The following is an 11,570-nucleotide window of genomic DNA, read 5'->3' on the forward strand; positions in this document are numbered from 1 at the left end:
ATCTACTTCAAATTTACGCTTTTTACCACTGTTTTTTAGGTTGTTGTTTGCGAAATTTCAACTGCACTTCAAGAATCATAATCTGGTTCAACTAGAAAACCGGTTCAAAAACGGTTAAAGTGAAGCGAACCGATTCAAAACTGTAAACCGATTTTGAACTGGTTCTAAACTGAATTGGAACTGGTTTGATGAATTAACTAGTTTTTATTAAAGTGGTTTTTATGAAATGAACTAAACCATTTATATGATTCAGTTACAATGCAATTCATAACCATGAACACCCCTAGTTACACACACATAGCAAGCAAATGAGGAAATATACGAGTAGATGTGTTAAACCATGAACGATTGGGCTCAATTAATTCCCCTCTAACCAAAAAGTGAGCGGCCATGTTTCTTACTCTTCTAACAAAATTAGAAAATTGATTTTTATTGTTCACATGTCCCTCAAAAATTCTAATCTTATCTTATCTTATATACAAATGCAAGGAAATGTTGCACCCAAATCCTAAAAAAAATCTTAGGTTTGTTCATGGTTTTTTTACTAAAATGCACCTACATGGACGCCAAAATGCAAGGCCATGGCATTGATGATATCCAGCAATCAAACAATGTCATTATCAAAGTTTCTTATATGAAAATCATTATGCAAATCTTATTATTATCCGAATCTTTGATGCATTCTTAAGCAACCATAAAAAGATTTTGTTAGTCTAGATAAGAAAACAATAATTTCGTTGCCACCCTATACATGAAGGCTACATGTAGACATAGATAGGTGCACTGTTCTATGCACCTTTATCGTCACCCTATATATATAGGCTACATGGTAGACTTTGACTTTAGTTAGAAAAATGATAATATTTCAAATTTAACGTTCTTTTAATTTATTGTACTCATGTATTGTGTTCATCATTGACCCGTGCAAAGCATGAGAGCGCCATCTAGTATATTTCTCAGGTCCTAACTCTTGAATCTAGCATGGCCTAACTCATAATCGTTTAAATTAGAGAGTTACGATATGATCCGCATCAATAATATAACAATTCAAGTTATGAGACAGTTCGGGAGTTGCAACCCGATCCAAGATCAGGGCCTAACTCCTGATCCATACTAGAACCCTTAGGAAACACATAAGTTTTGGAAGAAAAAGTTTACAAGAGAAAATTATACTCTTGAAATGGACTCATTTATGGAAAACTATCATAAATAATTATAATGAGCATATGTGTAATTAATTGTTAACATACACTATGACAAGAATAAATGAAGAGGAGAAATGATATTTTGACAACCATTTTTTGACAACTTTTGGACAGCTTTCTCTCTCATACTCACATGATGTTGTTATCCTCTCTCTTCATTTTTCTCTCTCCATTGTTTTTGACCAATAAGAAGTGAGAAAAACAAAGTTGTCATCAAATGGATGTCAAAATATCATTACTCAAAATTATTAAAGTCCAACCATCTTAAGCATATCCACAACAACCTATTTTTTCCTTATAATCTTCTATCATAAATCGACACCATACACTCAGTTAATAAACAAGAATCTAAAGAGAGAGAAAAAGGCTTGTATGCAATAGTGATTGAATCCACATTATAACACTTCAAGAATAATCCGCCCAACATGTGTGTATGGTGAAATTACAAAGTATGAAAACACAATGTAAGACAGAATTTCAAGAATATCTATAATGTCTCCAATCACTACTAGACCAAGATAATAAAATCACCAATCATTATCATTACTGGTACCATCAATATACAAAAAAGTTATCTGTAAAAAGTAAATGTCTTCGAGAAATTGTCCAAAAAACACAATACCACAAGCAACAAGACATTAAAATCAAGATGTTAAGTGTGTGTTTGCCATACCGGTGAAAATGAAAAAAACCACGTTTTGGGTAAAGCTCCAATTTGGAGCTTATGCTTTTTCACGTTTTTTGTGCATTGGGTAGCGTGAATTGTGCATTGGGAAGTGGTTTCTAGCTTCCAAAAGCCATACCAAACACACACTAAGAGTTTTTGGAATATGTACATAGATGTACCTTCGGTTTGATGGCATGTCCATACAGTCCAAGACAAGCAACAAAACATAAAGTGCGATAAATAAGGTTTTTGTATAGATTGGAACTCTATCTTGGATATGTTGTAACTCTTGAAATGTCTTACAATTGAATATGGTTTTTTTTTTTTAACAAGAACTTGAATATGGTATGTTACTAATGTGTCTTGGATCATTACTCCTGAACTTAACCATCCGGAGTTAGACCTTCATCGGTTCGGGAGTTAAGACCCGATGGAATATTTTGGGATGTTTAAGGAGCATGTGAGCAATCCAATTGGCATAAACAACAATTTTCACAAAATTAATACAAAGAATGGATCCAATGTCGAAAACCTACTTAGATTTCTTCCTAACTAGACCATCGACCCGTGCTCCGCACGGGTCCTACCAGCTTACACATGCGCGTTTGAAGTTACGATTATTAGTCTCTTCCTATATTAATTGGTTATAACTGAATCAATATGTAAGTAATATTTTATAAAATTCCAATTACGATAAATATTAGTCGCATAATGGTGACTTTAGTAATATAATTTGTTGCTACCATTGGAATGCAATAAATCAAAATATCGTACAAAAATCATTGATTTTTAGCACAACTTATCTTACATTACGAAATACTTTTGGATATACTACATTTGAAGTCACATTGGCATCTTGAACATTTTCATCCATTGTAAGCATCTTCAATCTATCTCTGGAGGTAACTCTTGATATTGCAACATATAACTGACCATGTGAAAACACATGACTTGGCAAATATATCTCAACTTTCTTCAGAGATTGTTCTTGACTTTTGTTAATAGTCATTGCGAAAGAAACAACTATCAGAAACTGTCTCTGTTGAAATTTGAAAGGTATCATGACATCAGAAGGAGTAAGAGATAATCTTGGTATAAAAAATTTTCTTGCATATATTGCTTCGAAATATGACCTTTCCTTCAGGCACAAATTTACCCATTCTAGTTATGATTAGTCTTGTGCCATTGCATAATCCTGATCTTTGATCTGTATTCCTTAACAACATCACTGGAACACCAACCTTTAACCTGAGTTTGTGATTTGGAAGACCAGGTGTATTAATTGTGTTGAGAAATTCAGGAGTGTGGACAACATCAATTGCATCGCAATTCGGGTTTGTTGCTAACGGCGAATCTTAACTCAGATACATTTTTGCTTCGCCTGGAATCAAATCCAATATATAGTCGTTTATTTGTTTGACAATTGAATGCTTTGGAGTTAATATGGACTTGTCTTGAAAATAAGCTATATCAGTCATGCTATCTAATATATTTGGATAGGTGATCTTGACAATAGTCGCAATAGAATTCTTTGTGTTCATTATAACTTATAGTATTATTATTGCTTTCCATTAGTGATATCGGCAAAAGGAGTGCGCGAACTTATATTACGACTTTTTTACCTCATATGAATACAATGATGATCTTTAGAGGATTCTTGGGAAACTTGTTGCCCATTTCATGCCCAGTTTGGTTTTTTTTTCCTTCTATGCTTTAGATAACAAAGTCAATGGTTCATTTTTTGCAATGCCGATTAGTTGTCCATCAGTTAGGTATACATACACACACACGTGTGGAGTCCTCCCATACACATGCGGCTCATATCATAAGTACTGCACAATTATAGATGTAAAACCAGTGCATGCTTGCTGATATATACTCCCTCCGGTCTCAAATATAAGAAAATATTCTTTTTTTAGGTTCATTGAGTAGTTACTGTATCTGGTCTACATTGTGAAGATGATACATTGATTATTTAATGAATCTAAAAAATGAATCTTTTCTTATATTTGAGACCGGATGGAGTACGTGCTTTGTGTATCTCAATACAGTAACAACTCTTCGTTTTATGCATGATTGCATTTTGGATCCACCAAAGTTACATAACGGTACAACTCATAACCAATGTCTTTTGTATGGTGTGTACCCAAAAACATATAATCATGCGACACATATTGCATAACAAAAAAATGCAATGTCAATTAAACTTCTCTAAATAGCGGCAAAAAGAGCATTGTAAACAAAGTGCATCAATAAACAATAAAAGCACAGAAACTAACAACAATATCTTATGACCTTAGTTTGTGAATCGATCTAAATAAATTTATTACTTAAAAAAAACACGTCAATTAAACTTTTCTAAACAACGGCAAAAAAGAGCAATGTAAAGGAAGTGCATCAATAAACAAAAACACCACAGAAACTAATGGAGAGCATTAGCATATGACCTTCATATGTGAATCAATCTAAAAGGACCTAAGCCCCAAAATTTCTACAAATAATTTTTTTTACCGAAAAAAAACTATTTTTAAAAAAAAATTATTGGAAAAAAATTACTGGGATTTTTTTTTACTTGAAAAAAATATGAAAAAAAATTTTTTACTGGGAATTTTTTTTTTACCGATTTTTTTTTTAAAGTAAAAAAATATTTTACCGAAACTTTTTTACGAAAAAATATTTACTTGAAATCAACATTAAATGATGGTACCAAAGCTTGCATAACACACCAAGGAGACATTAATGATGACATGTCCACACTTGGGAGGGAAATTCAAATTTGAAAACTTGAAATCAACATTAAATGCATCATTAAATGATGGTACCAAAGCTTGCATAACACACCTAGGAGATGTGTTTGGGAGGGAAAACACAAAAGCAATTAGGGTTAAGCATTTGCTTGACCTAACTGGCTTTTATAATAAGTATGATATATATGACCTAAGGCAATTTTAGCTTGATGTTATTAGCCAAATGATACATGACCATGACCATGAGGTCATTATCATTAATTTTTTCTTTGCTTTTCTTCCTTGAAAATATGTCGTGATAACACATATTATGCAACCATTTGTACTCCTTTGCGATATTTGAGGATGAAGGATCTTATAGGTTTTTTCCCTCCAAGTTGAACATTTGTTGAAGAGGTTGCTTCTTCTGAATCTTCAAGGTAATACGAACTTAATCCATACAATGTGTGCCTTTAAGTTAGAAGATATAATATTTTTGCCAATATTTTTGGGGTTAGCTTGATTTCAACTCCTTTAAGATTGCACACGAGCGGATTTTTGTCAGAAAAGATCCTGGTGTGGAAGTAGAATACTTGAACTAGATTAGGGAAATGAACTTTAATTTTGAAAAGTTAAGTGGGTAGATTAGGGAAATGAATTGATCTTGGTATGTTTTTTAGGAATAGGTGAGGCTGAGATATTGGTTACTGAGTCACTGTTTGTGATGGTGTGAATGGTTTTGTCCACTTTAGAAATCCTTCGAAATAACTTTGCTAACCATCTCCATCACGATATTCATCTAGGGTCTCTGATTATTGTGTAATTTTGCCTACTTAATTATAATAAGCTTTTTTATTCCCTATAAAAAAAATTACATGTAATTTTAGTCCTTGCTAAGAGTAAATTTGTTTAATTACTCTTAAACTCTTAAATTTTTGTACGGATTTTTGGAGACACTTTTAGAACATTATTAAAGGTTCATTTACTAGAATTTAGAATTTTTTTCACATGAGATGAATTAAATATGATTTTTTTTAATGACAAAAGTTCAAGATAAAAGTAACAAAAATCTGGATGTAGAAATCCAATTTTGAGTAAATTTTTTGCGGAAGAACTTTAAGTAATGTTCTTAACAAGTCTATAAAAAAATTGTTCAAAAACTTAAGAGTTTAAATATAATTAAACAAATGGAAATATTAACAAATGTCTTTCGTGTTTAGAAGTTAAAAGAAAAAAAAATTATTTTGAAAATTATGTATTCGACACGTTGAAACTTAAAAATAACTATTTTTACATAAAATTTATAAATCATTTCCTCTTTTGAATCCTTAAAACAATATTTTTTTTTACATAAAATATGAATCCTTAGAAGTTTAAGCATAACCCAATGTTTTTTTTTTGTCAACGCTTCGATTTTCTGAGGAAGATGCTTTAGTAATCTGAATTTTAACACAAAAAATTGTTTCATCTAAAGATCAAACTCACGTTCTTCTAAACAGTTTGTATTTGATGGTACTCGTTAATCATTTGAACTCGATTATTTGGTTAAAATGTTTTTATATATTTTTGGTCAAGAAAATATATGTTTTTATACTCCATCTGTTTCAAAATGAGTGTCGCTTTAGCCAATTGTACACATATTAAGGAATAGAATTAAATAATCATTAGGCAACATTTTTACTAAACTGCCCTTACTTTATAAGAAAATGACAAATTTAAAGTTGCATTGAAAATTGTATGAGAGAAAAGTTTAAGTATTTATTGAAGGTAAAGTTGGAAGAAAAAAATTAAAGTAGTATTTAAAGTGTAAAGTGACATACATTTTGAAACAAATTTTTTTTTAGTTAAAGTGACACTCATTTCGAAACAGAGAGGAGTATTTGCGTAGTAACATGACATCTGTCTTTGTTGGAAAAAGGTAATCAATAAATCTTACAAAAGAGAATAGTCTCTCTCTTTACTGTTGAATTCCATTTTTGTTGATAGCGTCTTCCCTCAAATTTTTCTGCATCCTTTGTCTGGTTTGTCTCCATGTTTTTGGTCAAGTGGTTCTTCTAATTTGGCGTTTTCCTGTGACATGGAGAATGTGGTGGTTGTATTATGTCGAGAGATCTATAATTCTTTGAGGCTATTGGCCGATGTTCCGACAAGAAATTCTGCTTGTGGATGCATCACAGAGAATGTCGAAGCTAGGCTACCCCATTACATTGATATCTCTATTTTACCCCTTGGTTCTGAAGACTATATAAGGATGTGTTTGTGGTTCGATTGAATCATGTATCAATTTTCTGATCTGAATCCACATAAGATTGCTTCGTTTGTTTGTTGTGTTCTTCGATTGAGTTTGGGGTTTGAATCACTGATGGAGAAATCAATTGATTGTTTGGCTGACATTGTTCCTGGTCGTGAGAATTGGAGGATCAAAGTTTGTGTGCTTCGGATGTGGGAGGTTCCTGCGTTTGTCAAGCCTGATTGATTGATCAAAAGGTATTTAATGTGATATTTTGATGTTTCAGTTGTGTAATGGTGTGCTGAATCTTACCTATTTTCCCTGATTGTCATTTTTTGTGTGGGTGTTGTGTTAGGGTGCCTAGATCCATGCCACTGTTAGAAAACAGCTGTTATACGTTTTCCAGAAGAAGCTGGTGGAAGGGGAGGTGTACAAGATGTCATACTTCTCCATTGTGAGTGCACTATTGATAAGTGGGAGGTTTCATTGTCATTGCATAGCTGCGCTCTGGGAGTTGCAAATGTACAAGATGTCATACTTCTCTGAGGATGTGGGAGGTTCCATCCTTTTTGAACCCTGAACAACCAAACTCAATAGAGATGGTGCTTATAGATGAAAAGGTTGGTAAATTGTTCTGCTCCAGTGTTTCGTTTCTTCCATCTTTATTTTTTGGGTTCTTTCATTTGTTTCATTAATTTCTTTATTTTTTGTTCTTTGTTGTGTGTGACTTTGAACTCTGCTATTTCTCCATATATGCACACTACACTGCACTCCATATGTTTGATAAAATGTCATAGTGAATTCTGATCAAAATTAGCATCACCATATGTTTGATGTTTTCTTCTCTGCCTTTATTTTTTATTTTCATCCACATATTTGAGTAATGTCGTAATTGATCATGTTGAAAGTGTGGATGTGAGTTCCATTTCAATGCCATTTTTTTTTGTTCGTTTGTGTTAATTGCGTTTGCGATTTTTCAGCGAAGAGGAGAAGTTCGTGTTTCAAGTGGACGATTTGGAACGGTTGCGTTTGAGTCTGATCCTGATCAATTGAAAAGTGCTAGAGAAGATATCGAGGAGCTTCTTAGGACTAAGTTCTGTCATCCTCTTATGTTTTATTGTTTTTAGCCAATGACAATTTTGTTTAACAATCAAATATGTAAATGACATAAATGAAACTTGAAATCTTGCATTTACAAATGTTGATCTTAATAGAAGAACATGCTTAAGTTCAACTGCATTTCTTTTTTCTTCTTCTTTAGGTATAAGAAGCTTCTCACAATTTTGGAAATAAAGTCTTCAAAAGCATTTGTGAGATATGTAGTATGCAGTGGGAACTGGGAGCTGGTGTGAGATAAATGTACATGACTGCTGCAGTTATATGCATATTTTATTGTTTTTATTCATCTCATCTAGCCATTAGGTGTTGAATTCTGGATTATCTCATAAGTGTAGTCTATATAGAGAGCAGTTTTTTATTGGTTACTTACCTGCATTTTTGTTTTTAAAATTGTGTCTATAGACTTTCTGGTCTGTTTTAATTTAAGTGTTTCTGTTCTTCTTTTCCTTTTTCCCCTCTCTTCTCCAACAATGCCTTCTTTTTTCTCCCTCCTCTTCTTAAAACGCAAACCTCTCCACTTAATTACAATTTGTTTTTAATGATTTATTGTTCCTATTTTTGTTTTTTTCCTCTTCTTTTGTTATAACCTGATTAGATCTTCTTCTGCTTGCAGTTGCAGATGTTGTATTTGGTTTCCTATTTGCAAATCAACAAATTTGAAGGTAACCTACGAATTTGACAGTCTTATTATTTTATAGTTGGATGTAAGATGTCGATTTTTCAACTGATGATGTGTGTTATGTAGTTGTGGTTTGTCTTCTTAGTTTTTGATGTTGCTGCTGTGTTTTTTTTAATGCTTCTGCTTTTTGATTGCATCAAATTCATATCAGAAGGCATACTATCTTATATTGGGGATTATATTTGATTTGCATGCTCTTTTAATAATATAAATGTAGGGACTAGCAAAATTTGTTAATATTTGGTGTTGTTGAGTGGTAAAGATTCACTTAAGTGTGTGAGGGAGGGATTTGGATATATAATGGTATTAGTGATGTCATGTTGAAGTGTCGTGTCTGATGAAGTGGAGTAAAATTAAGCTTTATTTTGATTATAAGATGGTTGTAAAATGTCAAGATGGTCCATAAAGACAAGATTGGTATTTGAAATTGGTCCAAGTTCTCTTTAGATAAACAGATGTAGCGAAATTGGCAATTCAGAATTTGATGAATCATATTTGAATCTATTTTGTTGTTGTTTTACCCTTGATTTTTCTAAGAAACCATGTCATGCATGTATAGATTTAACATAGGGTTTTGAAAGAAAAAAGAAAGTTCTTCCCAAGGTTTGCTTTGAAGATTTTTTGCAATGTGTCAATGTGTACAAATTTTTATGTTTTTTATTTGAACCTGTCAAAAATCTGTGTTACTTTATATACTTTTTCAGGATTTTGTACATAAAATTTCTTTCTTTGGTAGTCAGACTCCCCTTACGATGTAATACTTCAGAACTAAAAATTTGTCCTTTTGCAAATTATATGAGACCATGAGTTTTGTTCAATGTGGTTTGTACCATTTTTCCCTGTCATGGAGTGTTATAAATTGATGCCAGATGGTGGTAGAGGTGTGTTGTTCCCAATCAATCTGGAGCATTCAAATTTTATTTAACTTCATCTTCAAGCTCTCTGCAGCTAAAGATCATAATATCTTCAAGCTTTCTGTTTTGATCTTCTAATTGCCTCCCTATTGTCTTTTTTCTAACTAGCTTTATTTTTTGGTCTATTTACTAAATATATTGAGTTCAACATGGAGAGTTAAAAGCTTTTAACTACAGTAGAGATTCTTAATTACACTGCTTAATTATGAATGTGTATTACTGATAGTTTGCGTATGTTTACTTTGTTGTTAATTGGATTTGGCCATGGTTTCAAAGTTTAATTTAGTTTTTATTATCCTTTTTGATACATTGGGTTGTTAGGAACCCCTTTCATTTTAAGTTTATCTATATTTAAAGAAATCACTTTGCTGAATATAGATTGAAACTATACTATGTAACAATTTACATACAAGAATTTTTTTTAATTCTATAAACATTTATTGATGCTTTCCTACTTCAGCATAGGATCAACATTAATTCTATGATAGAATTTCTCATTGTTATATTTGAAAGCTACAATATTCTTTTTGGGCATTAGTGCCAATAGTTAAAATAAATTGTATTTTTCTTTAATATAGGTTACCACAAATGGAATAGCTCTAAGGGTTGATGGATATGGTGTTGATACCAGCAATACATCCAGAATATACTTTTTGTTGCTGCAACTCTGCTTTCCTGCTCACACAGTTTCTTATGTATTTTCTTCTTCCATTGAGCATTTGTGTTTCAAAAGGTTGGGTTAATTTTGTTTCCGTCACAAAAGAGTCTCTAAAATTGGTTTTTTTATCTCAACTTGACAACTTCCAACACAAGTTTGTTCTTTTATCTTACTCCAACCACCCACTTTTGTGACTTTGGAGCTCTTAGAACTTGGCCTCAACCTTTTTCATCTCACTGGAGCATTTTAATCTCATGGTATGTTTCCTTCATTATTTTTTTGAGTCACTTCCATTATACCTTGCTTCTATGTTTTTAACTAAATTCAAGCAACGTCTCCATATTATTTTCGAGTCCCTTCCATTATACCTTGCATTTATGTTTTTAACTAATTGAGACTATATATGGTTATATATTGTCTGTGTGTTATTTTTTCGCTGCTGGATTTGAATTAAATTAAATCAGAGTGGTGAAATTTGCAGAAATAAGTTTCAAGACATAATAACATTGTTGTTTTTTTCGGTTGCTGTTGAATCAGTTATTAGAGTCCATAATGTTTTATTCAGTTATTAGAGTCCACACGCACCCTTATCTGAAATAATATGAGAGAGATTATCACAGTATAATAATTGTTTTCCAACTCCCATAAAAGTATATACTTTGGTCTAGACAGAAAAGTATATACTTTGGTGTCTTATTTTAAATGGCTCGAGTGCTTGTGATCATATTATGTTTCTACTCTTCAGTTGAAATGGTTGATTATTGTATTTGTTTTTTAATGGAAATATGATCAATTGATACAGCTATAGATATTGGTTTGTGCTCCCCTTTTGCTGTTGTTGAAGCTCCGAATTTGAAGAAGGCTTTGGTGTTGTTAAGAAAAACTTCCGAGGTTGCTTATGAAGTTGTTGCTTTGGAAGCTAGCATGCCACTCAAGGTTGTTAAAACTTAAAGGGAATGAAATCTTTTGGGTGGTTCAACCTCTTTTAGTTCATGTCAGCTGCTGCATTTGACTTGATAAATTTATGATTGTGGCTGTGTTTGTCATCTTTTATGTTTCACTGTCTATGTACTTTGAATTTGATGTAACATTTTTCCCTTGAATCGCTGATGTGCACATGTACTTGGTTATGTTTACGGGGTTGGCTTTGTGTAAGTTGTGCATATGTAATGGGTTTGGTTGTGTTTGTGTTGTTTCGTAAGTCATTCGCTTTTGCCATATTTTAATGTAGAGTTACAATCAATATGGGTATCAGTTGCTCAAGTGATTTGAACTCTTCATAGTGTAACTTACACTTAAGTGACAAAGTTACTTTACACCCAAAATATAATTGTGCATTTTATCATATGTTGCTCTAGATTTACAATAAACA

At 32.2% G+C, this 11,570-nt stretch overlaps 1 long non-coding RNA gene across 3 annotated transcripts; it reads left to right on the plus strand.

The window, feature by feature from the left end:
* The first annotated feature begins 6,519 nt into the window (after window positions 1–6,519).
* Window positions 6,520–11,543, plus strand: LOC146950844 (uncharacterized). Of its 3 annotated transcripts, none has more exons than XR_015027715.1 (5): window positions 6,520–7,085; window positions 7,184–7,448; window positions 7,809–8,609; window positions 10,119–10,455; window positions 11,001–11,543. It is a non-coding gene; the product is annotated as an uncharacterized LOC146950844 (long non-coding RNA). The 3 variants fall into 3 exon arrangements; XR_015027716.1 differs by lacking the exon at window positions 6,520–7,085 and having other exon boundaries at window positions 7,097–7,448; window positions 7,809–8,187; window positions 8,561–8,609; XR_015027714.1 differs by lacking the exon at window positions 6,520–7,085 and having other exon boundaries at window positions 7,097–7,448.
* Window positions 11,544–11,570: the final 27 nt, after the last annotated feature.

Source organism: Medicago sativa, chromosome 2 (genome assembly GCF_051527215.1).
Source record: "Medicago sativa cultivar Bolivia chromosome 2, Bolivia_mono, whole genome shotgun sequence".
Taxonomy (NCBI): Eukaryota; Viridiplantae; Streptophyta; class Magnoliopsida; order Fabales; family Fabaceae; genus Medicago; species Medicago sativa.